The sequence below is a fragment of the Spinacia oleracea genome, chromosome 2, assembly GCF_020520425.1.
Source record: "Spinacia oleracea cultivar Varoflay chromosome 2, BTI_SOV_V1, whole genome shotgun sequence".
Classification (NCBI taxonomy): domain Eukaryota; kingdom Viridiplantae; phylum Streptophyta; class Magnoliopsida; order Caryophyllales; family Amaranthaceae; genus Spinacia; species Spinacia oleracea.
The window spans coordinates 10,764,357-10,781,394 of NC_079488.1; the positions used below are offsets into that span (position 1 = coordinate 10,764,357).

Here is a 17,038-nt window from a genome sequence, read left to right on the forward strand (position 1 = left end):
TAATAAATAAAGTAGTAAAATAAGATTATTAAAACAAAGTTGAACACAACGTTGTTCTTTTGGAATTATTCTTGTGTGGACCTGATCCAAAATAATATTAGTGTGGACCCAAGACTGATAATTTTCTCCAGTACCCTTTATGCATACATGAAGACCTTTATTGTTTATATAGTGACTGTAGGCACGGAAAATTTGTCTACGTGCCACGTTGGATATTATTTGGGTCAAAAGTCAAAGTATTGACTCGAAAATCATTTGACGGTTTATTAAATTAATTGATTTGGGTTCTCATATTAATTTAGCCAATTTTAGTTATTTTAATAAAACCCGGATATTTTTAATGCTTAAACCTAACAAAATAGGTTAAACTGTTATAAACGGGTCATGACTATTAAGTCCGATTCAAGAAGCCCAAAACACATAAAACCCTAAAAACCTTTTGCACTCTATAAATACAAGATTTCCATCTCATTTTGAGGGAGGGGAGAAACAGATGACATAACCTAAAACTCTCAAATCTTCCTCTGTCAGTCAAGTAACAACCCCTTCCTTGGAAGAAAAACAACAAGCATCCAAATAGACGTGCCGTTCCATTCTAGAAGATCAACCTTAGACGAAATCAAGCCCGAAGGCCCTTATTCAAGAAGATCAAACCCGTTCGTGAGCAACACAAAATCGACATTAAATCATCCCGGTGGAAAAAGAACAACAAGCATACAAAACTGGCGTGCCGTTCTATTCTACATCAACATTCTTGGACGAGATCAAGCCCGAAGGCCCTTATTCCAGAAGATCAAACTCGTACGTGAGCGACACCAAATCGACATCAAATCATACCGGTAGAAGAAGAACAAAAAGCATACAAAACTGACTTGCCATTCTATTCTACATCAACATTCTTGAACGAGATCAAGCCCGAAGGCCCTCATTCAAATAAGAACCAAACTAGTCCGTAAATCAAATCAAATCAAATCAGTCCGTGAGCCAAGTCAAATTCAACGTGGAGATCGAATCACAGGAGAAAATATGGGAGATTGTACCAAAAATACACAAATTAAAAAAAATACATTTTGTTCACGTTATTTTGAGTTTATTATTTTGCAGACTTGAAAGTTGTGTTTACAGTGACTATAAATAAATTAAACACCAAAATTCTTAGATATAGTAACCATTTTTTCAATCATAGTAACCCCGTGTTTTTAAAAGCGAATTGTGAGTTAAAATCACATTATTCAAACACAACATGTAGCAACTACACCAATTTGATTTTTTTCCCATAATAATCCTAATAAACATGCCAAACTAAATTATACGGAGTACACAAGTTTTTGACATATTTTTAGACATGGTTCACAATAAATTTAGTATGAATCGGGTCCATTTAAAAATTGTTGGTTCTTTTGAACTGAATTAAATAAAGCTTAACTAAACTAAAACAAACTGAAATAGAAATAAACTTAAGTTGACTGAAATTAAGTGAAAAAACATGGTGTTAAAGACCATGAAAAATATTAAAAACGGAGGGTCACAAAATATACTTTTATAATTTCATTTAACAAAGCCCACCTACCACAATTAGACAAAGCCAACTAGGAGTGGGCACACCCTATATTTGCTTCGATAATTAGAAGAAGCCCAATTAAAAAACTTGGAATTACGTTTCGGTAACTTAAAATTATCTATTAAAAATCCTGCTCAAACTCTATTCGATAAGACTCGAAACCCATATGACTCTATCCAAACAAAGTCTATACTCAAAATGGAAAAAAACCTAACATGACTTGACGGGAAACCATTCGAAACCCATATTACTCTATCCAAACAAAGTCTATACTCAAAATGGAAAAAAAAACCCTAACATGACTCGACGGGAAACCATTCTTAACCCAGATGTTAAAGTGACATGACATGACCAACTTGATCACGACCCAAGACCCGTGATAACCAGACCTTGACCATACTTGAGTAGCCATTTTCACTTTTGACTTTTAGAGTTCTAGACTTCTAGTTAGGCCTAAAGATGAATGTGGGTTGGGCTGGCCCGATGCATAACCCGACCCAAGTTGAAAATAGCCTGGCCTGACCCGATACATTGTGGGCCTGGTGTAGACCCGTCCCGTTTAGGCCACGGCCCGTGTGGCGTGTGCTCACCCTGAAGTCCAACCCGTCCCGGCCTGGTCCACGATATGTAGGCCCAAAGTCGTTGAACGCAAAAAAGGAGAGTCAAAGAAAAGGAAAATTATAAAAATCCAACCCACCGACTTTCCGAAACCGTGTCAAATTTGGAAAACTTGACCGCCTCAAAACCAGTCACCCAATCCTATAAATATAATCCCCCACCTTCGCCTTCATCCATATCCTCGACCCCTCCCCGAGTCCCCTCGCATGGGTTACACTTTGTTGTAACCTTACCTGTTCGATTTCAGATTTATTTTCTTGTGTTGCTCCTTTAGGTTCTGGTTGGTTGGTAGTTTCTGATCGCGAGGTTGTTTTTTTTAATCCAATTGCTGAATAATTAGGGATTTGATTGGATTTCTGATATTCGAATTTTCCGTAATACGTCGGCTGAAATACTGATTCTTGTTTCTTTCTAGGCGTCTTTCGGATTAATCGGTGTACTGTTTGCGCAATGTTCGAGACGTAGGCTGTTAATTCAATTGTTGAAGAATTAGGGGTTTTAATTTTGAATTATGGGTTTGAATTCATATTTATGTTCTTGCCCTGCTCTATTAGGTTTCTAATTGGTTGATAATTTCTTATCGGAGGGCTGTTTGTTTAATTCGATGGCTAGGGTTTGATTGAATTTTTGAAATTTACCGGCTGATTTCTTGATTGTTGCTGCTTTCTAGGCTTCTTTCGGATTGATCGATGTAGTATTTGTGCAATTTTTGAGATGGAGCCTGTTAATTCAATTGCTGAAGAACTAGGGTTTTGATCAATTGTTGTTACCTGGTTTGTTCGATTCCAGATTTATGTTCTTGTGTTGCTCCTTTAGGTTTCGGGTTGGTTGGTAGTTTCTGATCGCTAGGTTGTTTTTATTAATCGAATTGCTGAATAATTAGGGATTTGATTGGATTTTTTATGTTCGAATTCTCCATAATACGTCGGCTGATTTACCAATTGTTGTTGCTTTCTAGGCGTCTTTCGGATTGATCAGTGTAATTTTTGCGCAATTTTTGAGACGGAGGCTGTTAATTCAATTGCTGAAGAATTAGGGGTGTTAATTAATTTTGAATTATGGGTTTGAATTCATATGTTTGTTCTTGCACTGCTCTAGAAGGTTTATGATTGGTTGATAATTACTTCTCGGAGGCTGTTTGTTTAATTCAATTGCTGAATAATTAGGGATTGATTGAATTTCTGAAATTTATATTCTCCGAAATTTACCGGCTGATTTCTTGATTGTTGCTGCTTTCTTTTTCGGATTGCTTGGTGTACGTAGTATTTGCGCAATTTTTGAGATGGGGCCTGTTAATTCAATTGCCGAAGAACTAGGTTTTTAATCAACTTTTATAATCGATTTTTCCTATTTTATGGTGGTTTTATTCAATTTTGATTATCGATTCAATTTGAAGTACAATTGTAGGATTCAGTTTTGATTCAATTGCTAGAAGAAATCGTGGCTTGATTTGTGATGAGCATGAAGTTGTGTTGGCGGTTGAATAGTGATCAAGTAAGTCCGTTTGTTGATTTGGATGCGGGTTACAATTTGATTAAGAAGTTCGTGTTAGATTTTGGTTTGATTTTGATGATTATTCAGTTGCTTCGCTTAAATAGATTTTGATTATTATGCAGTCGCTGCGCCTAAAGGTTAGTGTTAGATTTTGGTTAGATTTTGATTATTATGCAGATGCTTCGCCTAAAGGTTCGTGTTGGGTTTGGTTTGAATTTTGAGGAGTATGCAGTTGGTTGTTAATCGGTGATCAACTAGGTCGTTTGTTGGTATGCAATTCAATATGTCTGTTTCAAATGCGGTTGTGTTTCTTGTAGTCTCTAAACTCTTGCATATTTCAGGCGTTCTGTATCTGCAACTATGATTTTGTCCGAGTCTCCTTGTGATTCTCTGATGATGAATAAGTTGAGGATTTGGAGATAAAAGTTTGTTATGAAAAACTCAAATCGTTATGATGATGGTATTTACTCGATTTAGATTCCCTTGTTACCATATAGGAGCCCTCTGTGCTGTTAATTTCAGACTTCATGCTTTGAAATTCTTAATAATATCTGCAATAGTGCAATTGGAAGTTTCCATCGGTTCACCCCTGCTTTGGTAAACTGTATTATGACTTTTGGTTTGCCTTCAAGCGCATATGGTTTTTATATTCTTTATATTTTTGTAAATATTGCTAGATACCTAGTTTTGAACTGTTTTTAACGGGTTAATTTTCATTTATTTTCATCTTTTGTTTCTGTTACTTATTTTTCAGTTATACTAACTTAAACATGGGTTTTATTTAGGACGATGAACTTTTAACAAAATTTTGATTTTTTTAAAGTAATTCATAGGTCATATTTTCATTTGAAACAAGATTGTTTCCTTTCTAATTTTCCCTTTTGGGTTGGATTTTGATACAGGAGAAGCATGAGAAGTCGAAATCCAAAAAAGTTGATTCTTACTAATAGTCATATTTTCATTTGAATTTTTTATTTCCTAATTATTTTTGTGAGCTCCCCAGATGTTTAGTTTCTTCATAAATATAGTTGCTTCTGATATTACTAATTGTCCAGAGACCAAAGTATGAGGATTCAGAGTAGTTGACTACCTCAGATTCTATGACATGCTAAATTCATGGGACCGAATTTTGAGGTCCGAATTCTCTAAGTATTGGTTAATTTATTGATTATTTTTGCTGGACGATTTGTGTTTTGTTTTTTCTGCTGCAGTTGCTTCATGTTGGTTGAATTATTCTGAATTATGGGGTTTGGTGTTGGAATCTCCAGTCTCAATATTGCTGTCTCTGTTTCCTCCTATTCCTGTTTTATCATGGAAATTGAATTTGTATGCAAGTAACGCATGCTTGTTCTTCGTGGTGGTGTCAAAAGTTTCTTTAATTATGTTAATTATCAATTTATCTGTATATTGTTGATCTCCATCCCTATGTGTTTAGTATTCCTAAGACCAGTGGGACGTTAATTCTCAGGATTGCTTACTTGCTTGTTGGAGATTACAGTATTTGATTTCCACTCTCTCCGAGTCATGTGTGGTATTGGTTTCTTTCTCTCAAGGGTTGTGTTATGTTAGTAAATTTTATTTGCTGTTATTCTTTTTTGGGTCTATTTCTAGCTTAAGCTCCCCGGTATGCGTACTCTATTCTGTTTTTGGGTAATTGTTGGTAATTTGTTTTTAATTTTTTATATTTCTATTCGTGACTTGTGGGATTTTAGCTTTGTGCTCGATGTTGGGACGTAGGGATGTAACCACATCCAGGTAACCTTTTCTGTAGAACCAGTATATAGTTGCAGACTTCTAACTTGTGATCTTGTGGCTTACTCTTAAGAATTCTTTATTCTTTATTGTTAATTTTTGAATTTTTTGTTTTCCCACGGTTACTTCTTGATAAGTCGTTTGTTGATTTGGATGCAGGTTACAATTTGATTAAAAAGTTCGTGTTAGATTTTGGTTTTATTTTGATGATTATGCAGTTGCTTCGCTTATATAGATTTTGATGATTATGCAGTTGCTGCGCCTAAAGGTTATTGTTAGATTTTGGTAATATTTTGATGATTTTGCAGTTTGCTTCGACTAAAGGTTCGTGTTGGGTTTGGTTTTAATTTTGAGGAGTATGCAATTGGTTGTATAGTCGGTGATCAAGTAGGTCGTTTGTTGGTATGTATTCTATAAGTCTGTTTCAAATGCGGTTGTGTTGCTTGTAGTCGCTAAACTCTTGCATATTTCAGGCATTCTGTTTCTGTTAACTATGCTTTTCTCCGAGTCTCCTTGTGATTCTGTGATGATGAATAAGTTGAGGATTTGGAGATAAAAGTTTTTATGAAAAACTCATATCGTATAGATGATGGTATTTACTCGATTTAGATTCCCTTGTTACCATATAGGAGCCCTCTGTGCTGTTGATTTCAGACTTCATGCTTTTAATTTCTTAATAATATCTGCAACGGAAGTTTCCTTCTGTTCTCCCCTGCATTGGTAACCTCTATTATGACTTCTGGTTTGCCTTAAAGCGCATATGGCTTATATATTCATGATATTTTGTATTGTAAATATTGCTAAATACCTGGTTTTGAACTGTTTTGAACGAGTTTATTTTCAGGTTTTTGTTCTGTTATTTATTTTTCAGTTATACTAACTTAAACATTTGTTTTATTTAGAATGATTAACTTTTAACAAAATTTTGATTTTGTAAGTAATTCATAGGTCACATTTTCATTTGAAACAAATTTGTTTCCTTTCTAATTTACCCTTTTGGGTTTGATTTTGATACAGGAAAAGCATGAGAAGTCGAAATCCAAATAAGTTGATTCCTTACTAATAGTCATATTTTCATTTGAATCAAAATTTATTGTTTATATCCTAATTATTTTTGCGAGCCTCCCCAGATCTTTAGTTTCTTCATAAATAAAGTTGCTTTTGAAATTGCTAAGTATTGTCCAGAGACCAAAGTATGAGGATACAGAGTGGTTGACTACCTGAGATTCTATGACATGCGGAATTCATGGGTCTTGAATTTTGAGGTCCGAATTCTCCAAGTATTGGTTAATTTACTGAGTTTTTGCTGGACGATTTGTGTTTTTTTTTCCTACTGCAGTTCCTTCATGTTGGTTGAATTATTCTGAAATATGGGCTTTGGTGTTGGAATCTCCAGTCTCTATGTTGCTGTCTGTTTCCCCCATTCCTTTTTTATCATGGAAATTGAATTTGTATGTAAGTAACACATGCTTGTTCTTCGTGGTGGTGCAAAAGTTTCTTTAATTATATAATTACCAATTTATCAGTATAATGTTGATCTCCATCCCTACGTGATTAGTTTTACTAAGATCAGCGGTACGTTAATTCTCAGGATTGCTTTCTTGCTTGTTGGAGATTACAGTAATTGATTTGCACTCTCTCTGAGTCATGTGTGGTATTGGTTTCTTTCTCTCAAGGCTTGAGTTATGTTAGGAAACTTTATTTGCTGTTATTCTTTTTTGGGTCTATTTCTAGCTTAAGCTCCCCATTATGTGTACTCTTTTCTGTCTTTTGGTAAGTGTTGTTAATTTGTTTTTTTAATTTTTTATACTTCTATTCTTGACTTGTGTGATTATATGCTTTGTGCTCGAGGTGGGGGCGTAGGGATGTAACTGTTCACATCCAGGTAACCTTTTCTGTAGAACCACTATATATTTGCAGACTTCTGACTTGTGATCTTGTGGCTTACTCGTAAGAGTTTTTTATTTGTGATTTTTGAATTTGTTGTTATCCTATGGTTACTTCTTGATATGTGGTACCTGCTGCAATTGGTGACTGGGGATGAAGAATTTTCTGGTTTGTTTCTGTTACAGACAACAATATTTGGTAGTTCTCATGGTGTGTAATATTTAGGATCATAGTTTAGTTTAGAATACCAACAATAATTTTTTCCTTTGAACACGCATTTTATCGACATGGACATGGTTTATCTAATCTATGGGGTGGAGGAAATTTCTTTCCTGTTTGTCCATTTCCCTGAAGAAAGCAACATTTATCTACATTCGCCTCACATACTATTATTACCGTCCCTTAGGTGCTAAGCGGTGGCAACTGCAGGGGCGACAGGTTTTTCTGATTCATTTGTTTTTTCACCTACATAATGTTCTATGATTTTCTATTGGCACATAATTTGGTTCTTGTGATAGTTAAGTTATTGCTTATTGTGGTAGGTAGCATCTCCATTGTGATAGCATGCTTGCTGGAAAGTGATTGGTTTCTGATAGTATTTCAGAGTAGGTATTATTTTCTTTAAGGCTAGTGTGGCAGTATCCTGTTTCTTAATAATTTTTTACTCTGTGGGTGAATTTCTAGCTTCAGCTTCCTGGTATGTGTACTTTCCTTTTTAGTTTTTTGGTACACTTTGAATCATAGTTGATTTACTTTTTGTCTTATTCCATGGAGCCCTCTATTTTTCCTATCAACAATTACTTCGCCATCAGAATCACACATTGGTGGCAGATAATAACTACTTATCTAAGGTAGTTTTATACCTGTTCCTTCTAACACTTCCCAGACTAATTTAAGTGCAAACATCCTTAGGCCATGAATTGTTCTGTAGGTAAACAAACAACTGCTTCTCTATTGGATGCCGTGTTGATCAAAGGACATTATGTTGATCCAACTGCCATATTTCTTGGAGCAAAATTACGGTTTTGTTTGTTTGTGCATTTTCTGCGCGACTTGCTGATTAATTATTGCTGATAAATACTGGCTTTGTTGGATGCAAAGTTTTTCTAGTTTCTTGTTTCGACTGTTGTGGCGCTTAACTTTTGCAGATTAATGGTGTTCTCTTCCTTCCACTTCCATTTTCTGTTGTGAAGTCATCTCTTGATTCATGATTAAGTGGTTAGTCATAACCAATTAACTAATAAATTATTATCAAACTGGGACTCATTGGTGTTTGTTTCAGGCTTGTTGCTTATTTTCTTGAAAAAAGATCCTCATTATCAAGTAGGTAATTTCTATTTAAGCATTATACCGGCCTGTGACTTGTCTGCAGCCTGCACACAATGAATTTCTTGTGAGCAGTACACGATTTTTGCTGTAGGTTAATAATAGTTGTTCCTCTAAATTGAAGGCAATCTGGTTAACATATATGTGTAAAATGAGCAATTCCCTTGGATAGTGTCATTTAAAAATGAAAATTACCGACGTTGATGATAGGCGAACAATTCGGAGTTTGGTGGCTTATTGATTACTTTTGCTGGAAGAGTTTTCTTTGTTTTGTCTTCAATGGTCATGCAGTTGCTTCTCGATGGTTGATTAATTGGTGATCAAGTAGGTTGGTTGTTGACTCCAGTTTACGGTAATGTTATTTGCAGAAAGGTTTGTGCTAAATGATTTCGTAATCTTTTCTGTACAGTTGTTTCAACTAGGGTTGTTCCTGTAGTTTGCTTAATCTCTTGCAGTTCTGTTTTTGCTTTGGCCTCTTGAAATCCTCGTTGTTTTCTTTTACTGGTTTCATTAACAAGTGATGGTGGATTTGGACAAAGTTCCCCTTGAAACCAAATGAGTTGCCTTGGTTGATTGAGTTTTTCTGATTCATTTGTTTTTTCTCCTACATAATGTTCTTTTTCTATTGGCAAGTATTTTGGTTCTTGTGGTAGTTAAGTCATTGCTTGTTGTGGTAGGTAGCATCTCCATTGTGATCGCATGCTTGCTGGAAAGTGCATGGTTTCTGATAGTATTTAAGAGTAAGTATTATTTTCTTTATGGCTAATGTGGCAATATCCTGTTTCTTAATAATTTTTACTCTGTGGGTGAATTTCTAGCTTCAGCTTCTTGGTATGTGTACTTTCCTTCTTAATTTATTGGTACACTTCGAACCATAGTTGATTTACTTTTTTTTTTATTCCATTGAGCCCTCTATCTTTCCTATCAACAAATTACTTCGCCATCGGAATCACAAATTGGTGGCAGATAATAACTACTGATCTAAGGGAGTTTTATACCTGTTCCTTCTAATATTTCCCCAGACTAATGTAAGTGCAAACATCCTTAGGCCATGAATTGTTCTGTAGGTAAACAGACAATTGCTTATCTATCGGATGTCGTGTTGATCAAAGGACATTATATTGATCCAACTGCCGTATTTCTTGGAGCAAAATTACGGTTTTGTTTATTTGTGCATTTTCTGCGCGACTTGCTGATTAATTATTGGTGATAAATACTGGCTTTCTTTGACGCAAAGTTCTGTTAGTTTCTTGTTTCGACTGTTGTGGCGCTTAACTTTTGCAGATTTATGGTGTTCTCTTCCTTCCACGTACTTCCATTTGCAGTTGTGAAGTCATCTCTTTATTCATGATTAAGTGGTTAGTCATAATCAATTAACTAATAAATTGTTATCAAACTGGACTCGTTGGGGTTTGTTTCAGGCTTGTTGCTTATTTTATTGAAAATCGATCATCACTGCAGAAAGGTAATTTCTATTTAATCATTATACCGGCCTGTGACTTATCTGCAGCCTGCACACAATTAATTTCTTGTGAGCAGCACACGATTTTTGCCGTAGGTTAATAATATTTGTTCCTCTAAATTGAAGGCAATCTGCTTAACATATATGTGTAAAATGAGCAATTCCCTTGGATAGTGTCGTTTAAAAATGAAAATAAGTGACGTTTATGATAGACGAACAATTCGCAGTTTGGTGTCTTATTAATTACTTTCGCTGGAAGAGTTTTCTTTGTTTTGTCTTCAATGGTCATGCAGTTGCTTCTCGATGGTTGATTAATTGGTGATCGAGTAGGTTGTTTATTGACTCCATTTTATGGTAATGTTATTTGCAGAAAGGTTTGTGCTAAATGATTTCATAATCTTTTCTGTACAGTTGTTTCAACTACGGTTCTTCCTGTAGTTTGCTTAATCTCTTGCAGTTCTGTTTTTTCTTTGGCCTCTTGATATCCTCATTATTTTCTTTACTGGTTTCATTATCAAGTGATGGTGGATTCGGACAAAGTTCCTCTTGAAACCAAATGAGTTGGCTTGGTTGATTGAGTTTTTCTTATTCATTTGTTTTTTCTCCTACATAATGTTCTTTTTCTATTGGCAAGTATTTTGGTTCTTGTGGTAGTTAAGTCATTGCTTATTGTGGTAGGTAGCATCTCCATTGTGATAGCATGCTTGCTGGAAAGTGATTGGTTTCTGATAGTATTTTGGAGTAAGTATTATTTTCTTTAAGGCCAGTGTGGCAGTATCCTGTTTCTTAATAATTTTTTACTCTCTGGGGGTGAATTTCTAGCTTCAGCTTCCTGGTATGTGTACTTTCCTTTTTAACTTTTTGGCACACTTTGAACCATAGTAGATTCACTTTTTGTCTTATTCCATGGAGCCCTCTATTTTTCCTATCAACAATTACTTCGCCATCAGAATCACACATTGGTGGCAGATAATAACTACTGATCTAAGGGAGTTTTATACCTGTTCCTTCTAACATTTCCCCAGACTAATTTTAGTGCAAACATCCTTAGGCCATGAATTGTTTTGTAGGTAAACAGACAACTGCTTCTCTATTGGATGCTGTGTTGATCAAAGGACATTATGTTGATCCAACTGCCATATTTCTTGGAGCAAAATTACGGTTTTGTTTGTTTGTGCACTTTCTGCGCGGCTTCCTGATTTATTATTGCTGATAAATGCTTGCTTTCTTGGACGCAAAGTTTTTTTAGTTTCTTGTTTTAACTGTTGTGGCGCTTAACTTTTGCAGATTTATGGTGTTCTCTTCCTTCCACTTCCATTTGCTGTTGTGAAGTCATCTCTTGATTCATGATTAATTGGTTAGTCATAATCAATTGACTAATAAATTATTATCAAACTGGGACTCGTTGGGGTTTGTTAGGCTTGTTGCTTATTTCTTGAAAATAGATCCTCATTATCAAGTAGGTAATTTCTATTTAAGCATTATACCGGCCTGTGACCTTGTCTGCAGCCTGCACACAATGAATTTCTTGTGAGCAGTACACGATTTTTGCTGTAGGTTATTAATAGTTGTTCCTATCTTGAAGGCAATCTGGTTAACATATACGTGTAAAATGAGCAATTCCCTTGGATAGTGTCGTTTAAAAATGAAAATTACCGACGTTGATGATAGGCGAACAATTAGGAGTTTGGTGGCTTATTGATTACTTCTGCTGGAAGAGTTTTCTTTGTTTTGTCTGCAATGGTCATGTAGTTGCTTCTCGATCGTTGATTAATTGGTGATAAGGTAGGTTGTTTGTTGACTCCATTGTTCGATAATGTTATTTGCAGAAAGGTTTGTGCTAAAGGATTTCGTAATCTTTTCTGTACAGTTGTTTCAACTACCGTTGTTACTGTAGCTTGCTTAATCTCTTGCAGATCTGTTTTTGCTTTGGTCTCTTGAAATCCTCGTTGTTTTCTTTACTGGTTTAATTATCAAGCGATGGTGGATTCGGAAAAGTTCCTCTTGAAACCAAATGAGTTGACGGTATTTTCATAGTTTACAAATAGTTGAACATCTGATGATGGTGTAATTAGCGTTTAAACAACTGATGGTTTTAATTTTGATTCTACTCATTCTCAATTCGGGGCCTTAATGTTGTCAATTCAATTGTTATACTGTTTCCTCGGAAACCTGCCTGCAGTGCGTTCTATCTTCTCTTCCATTTGATCATGGACCTATTTGCAGCAAGTATAGGATATTGGATACATCTGAAGAAATGCAAACTTGTGATTTGGGATGGTGTTGTGAGTCGTTCTCTTTTCTTTTGTCTGATTACTTACCTTCAAAACCGAATTTCACAAGCTATAGTATGTAGGTTGCATATATTTCAACATCTGATGGCGTGGTCAACGTTAAAAACATTATTTGTTGATGCTTTTAATTTTCAGTGTATTCATTGTCAAATTGTGATTCTATTCATTCTCAAACTGGGACCTTGATATGTTGTCAACTTTAGTTTTTATACAGACTACAGCATGTTGTGTTGTACGTAATCTTCTCTTCCTGTTTGATCATGGACCTATTTTTGCACGTTAGGAAATTGAATCCATGTGTAAGTAACAGATACTTGTGATGTGGGACGGTGTCGCGTCACTATTTTAGTCATTTATCTGATTAGAGGGTGGTTAGGCTGTTGCTATTTTGTCATCAGTAGCATCTCTAGTGTTGCTTGCTTTATCTGGACTCTGGAAATTTCAGTGATTGATTTTTACAATTTTTGGTTCTTATGGTGTTTGGTTATGTGCTCCTAGGATTTTGCAGGAATTTAGTTTCTTCATGACATTATTTTTTTGTCAATTTTGTAGCTGGTAGCAAGTGTTGATAATTTCCTTTTTACTGTTTATATTCTGAAGATTTTGCTCATCTTGGTTGGTATTCATTATATTATTTTTTTGTCAATTTTGTAGCTGGTAGCGAGTGTTGATAATTTCCTTTTTACTGTTTATATTCTGAGATTTTGCTCGTCTTGTATGGAGATAGCTCATGCTTCGATGACTTTGAATTATATGGGTCTCACTAGAGTTGGTGGCGCAGGATCTTGATAAGAGATGTCTTGAAGTGTACATGCAGCTTCCCATCCTGTCCATTCCCTCCTAAATCTGGGATTTATTAGGTTTGCTGTGGCTCGCTTGTAATTTTTGTTGGGTAAATTGGTTTCGATTGGTTTGGAACTGATGCTGCGTAAGTTGCTTTGAGTGGATGTCAAAAACTTTATGGTTTGATTTATTGCAGAAACTATGCATCTTTTTATGGTTCTGGTTCTGGTTCTGATTCTGTTACCGAAAATAAAATTATTATGCGAACATCCTTAGGTTGTCTTATTTTGTAGGTATACAACCAGTCTTTTTGGCATTAGACCTCATTCAACCAAAATGATTATATGCAGGAGTTTCGCATCTAGATCCATTACATGAAGATTTAAAAAAAAAAATTAGATTCTGGTATTAGAATATTTCCCTTTATGCTCCTCATAGAATGTGTATTTTGTTGTTGATGCTCCTTACATAATTTGTTGGATGAAAATCATTTAGCATGCTAATGCTCTTAATTCTAAATGTCCGAATGGTGTGGGGTATTCAAGCTTTTAATGCACCGAGTGATATGATGTGGCATGCCTTCTACCTTATTTTCTTTTGCCCTAATAACCTGTGGAGCCATTTTATATCCCCTGCTTTCTGCTAAGGTGCTTGACTCATGCAGCTAGTTCCGGTTTCTATGTTAATACTGATTGTTAAGAGCCTTCAGATATGGAGCTCGGATTTTGACTATCCTCTTTCCCTCTCTCCCTCTCTTGTGGTTGGAGAATGTAAGTGAGTCATTAAGCTTTGCCTGGTAAAGATTGTCCCAAGCTCTAGGTTGAGTTTCTCACTCTCTTGCAGTTTCTCCTACGGTTTGGTTTTAGTATTTAATCTACTTCTGTTTCTCTTGGCTGCAGTGAATGTGAATCAGCTGTGATTGCCCCAATTCTTACAACATTTTGATATTTGTTCAGGGTTGGTATTGGTACTTGATGTGAGTTGTGGTATGAGGTTTTAGTTTTGTTGGCGCGCCTTTTAGTTTCTGACATGTGCGTAAGAAGTAGGTTATGTTTCCAGAATTGTTGTGGCTTGACAATGATTATTTATAATGAAGAGGGGTAGGTTTCGAGATATTGTTTTTTGGTTTTACTGTTCTGTGTGGTCTCAGATGTTGTTCTCTTTTCTTGTGGTCCTATTGCTCTGAGTGTCCTTGTTTATGACTTTTTGTTGACGAGTGTGAGATTTAGTAGTTTTTATGATATGCTGTCTTGGAAAGGTTATACTTTGAACTCGTGGGCTTCCTTTCGCTGATATGCAATCACTTTTGTGTGCTTTACTTGTGGAATTTTATACTTGTATACAATCTGTAGCTTGCTTTTCGACATGCCCATCATTATGATAAGTTAATTTTGATTTTGGGATCCCTGATACTGTTTTATTTCTTGGCTTCTTGCATCATCCCTCGTAACTTCAGGAGTTCAACTGTTCCATGGTTATGATTTTCTGAATTTTGATGGTTTCAAGAGAATATCTTCAGAAGTCTTTTCCTCATTGTGACTTGCTAGGTGAAATTGCTCTAAGATTTCTTGTTGGTTTCTTTTCCTGAAGCGTTTCATGACTTACTTCTTGCTTTCATAATTGTTGGTGCACTTTGAAGTATTTGACATGGGTTGCATTTGGAGGTCTTCTGAACATTTTGATGGTGATGTCTTGTATATTTGCACACTGGACCTGCAGAGTGTAGTTGGTTATTTTTACAAAGATTTTGGACTCCTTTCCCTTCATAATCTTTTAACTTTTTACCTTTGGGAGTTTATATTTTCTATATTTTCTTGATTTATTTAGTTAAGCAGTTATATTGGCTGACTTCACACTCTGTTGCTTACATGATATATGAAGGTGGAATCTCCTTTTCCTGGAGTCATCTGGAAGCTCAAGATAATATTAAATTTCGGGTTAAGCTGTCTCTTTGGCATATCATTAGTGTGTGTTCTCTTTCTTCTTGAGTTAATTTGGTAGTAGTTGCTGTTGATTTTTCTGCTCGGGCAAAAGTTCATGCGAAGTTGGTTATCTGTGTTGTGACTGGTTCTGCAGAAATCTTCTGTTGGGAAGTGGGGTGTTGCCTGTAATATTTCTTCTTATTCCAGTGGGATTCCTCCGTACCTTGTACAAGTGTCAGCATTGCTCAATTATATGCCAACATTTGCTTGTTTAGTAGGCTCCAATACACCAGGTTTATTTGTCTGGAAAATCACGCTGGGTAAAGATGTCTCAGGTTATGTTTTTTGGATATCAAGGGTAAGTTCTAATGGTTTGGGATGTCAGGAATAAGTTCCAATGCTTTGGAATATCAGGGATATGTTCTATTGTTTTCGGGGCTTTAATGATTCCATGATTTCAACGCAGATATATTAGACATATGTTATCTTTTTGTTCTGGTGCAAGATGTGGTAGATACACATGGTTTTGGGACAATGGTAATTTGTTTTTGGGACTTTTTGCTATGTTTCATATTATCGGATACAGAGAAAAAGAGATGCGGTGTTATATCTTATGTATGTTGATGTGAGAATGGTGGTATTGCGATTTGTTGCTTTTGAAAGAGGGACGAGTTGCAATCTGTCCCCCATAATTACACAACTTCTACTCCTAAATTATGCCATCAGTTGGAGTTTTTAATGGCATTTGGTTTTGGCTCTGAGTATTCTCCTTCAAGTTTTATGTTGGTCTAATGGTTTTGACAGTGGTGATACACACACGTACACAATAGGGAGGCAGAGGTTTGGTGTATAAGGGAATTTCTGATTTTCTTTGTCTCTGATGATCTGATATTGAGTCTCCTGGTATTGATTATGAACATTCCTCAGTTCGTGTCGAGGTTTATGATAAAGGTTGCTATGTGATTTTCTGTTCTACATCTTCTATGAGTTTTAGGATGTGATCGTCTGGGTACCATGTCAATTGGTGTTAGTTTCCAAGGTAGGGAGTTCTGGTGTGATTGTCTGGGAACCATGTCTAGTGGCAATGTTTTTAGGTAGGGAGTACTGTGAGCTTTCTCCTATGGTTGACTTGGATTTGGTGTATACTATTTGAGCAAGCAGAGGGTACTGATTTTTGTGTAACATGTGTTGTATTTTTTATATATTTTTCTATAATGTTCATGGAAGGCCACAGACCCCGTTTGTTTGGTGGTATGAATTTTTTATTTTTTATTTTTTTATTTCGGTGTTTAGTTCAGCAATACTGTATATATTTAGTAGACATGTAATCCATTTTGTATAATTGTTTTTTTTTGGTACTACTGCTCATTCTTTGATCTATGATCTTACTCACCTTCTATCTACTTACTGCCACATTAATCATCGGAAGGAGCAAGTGTTTGTTCTATTCAACTTGAAAATTGTTATTGTGCAAATTTAACAACGAATTTAGATGATGATTTTTGTAAATGTATGAGGGATGGCTACATTTGAACTTCGTTTCTTAAACTTTTATTAGTCAGTTGACTTCGATTTGACCAGACTGCGCCAGAAAGTAACAAGTTGTAAATAAATCTAACCTACCAAAGAAGTTGAGAAAATCATAGCTGAGAGAATTATGGGCTAGACTGACTGAATGGAATACAGATGTCTTCTTGCTAGTTGGCTTACTTAAACTAATGAATAAACTTGATCATAATAACTTTTGAAGGTTTTTAAATATTGATCTGAGTAATCGTATAGATTATGATGCATTGTTTCAGACTTTTAATTTCACTGCCTATGGTCTAGCGACTTAAAAGTATTTCCAGTTTCTGTATTCACATTCTGTATTAGTTTTATGTAGATCCCATTTTGTTGGCATTTGGTGTCTTCCTAGTTGTGCTTTATGGGACTGTTT

The 17,038-nt window shown here is 35.5% G+C and overlaps 1 long non-coding RNA gene across 1 annotated transcript; it reads left to right on the forward strand.

Moving 5' to 3' along the window:
- The first annotated feature begins 2,290 nt into the window (after window positions 1–2,290).
- LOC110794179 (uncharacterized) lies at window positions 2,291–16,479 on the forward strand. Its single transcript, XR_002534951.2, has 2 exons — window positions 2,291–8,163; window positions 8,244–16,479. It is a non-coding gene; the product is annotated as an uncharacterized lncRNA (long non-coding RNA).
- The last annotated feature ends 559 nt before the right edge of the window (window positions 16,480–17,038 follow it).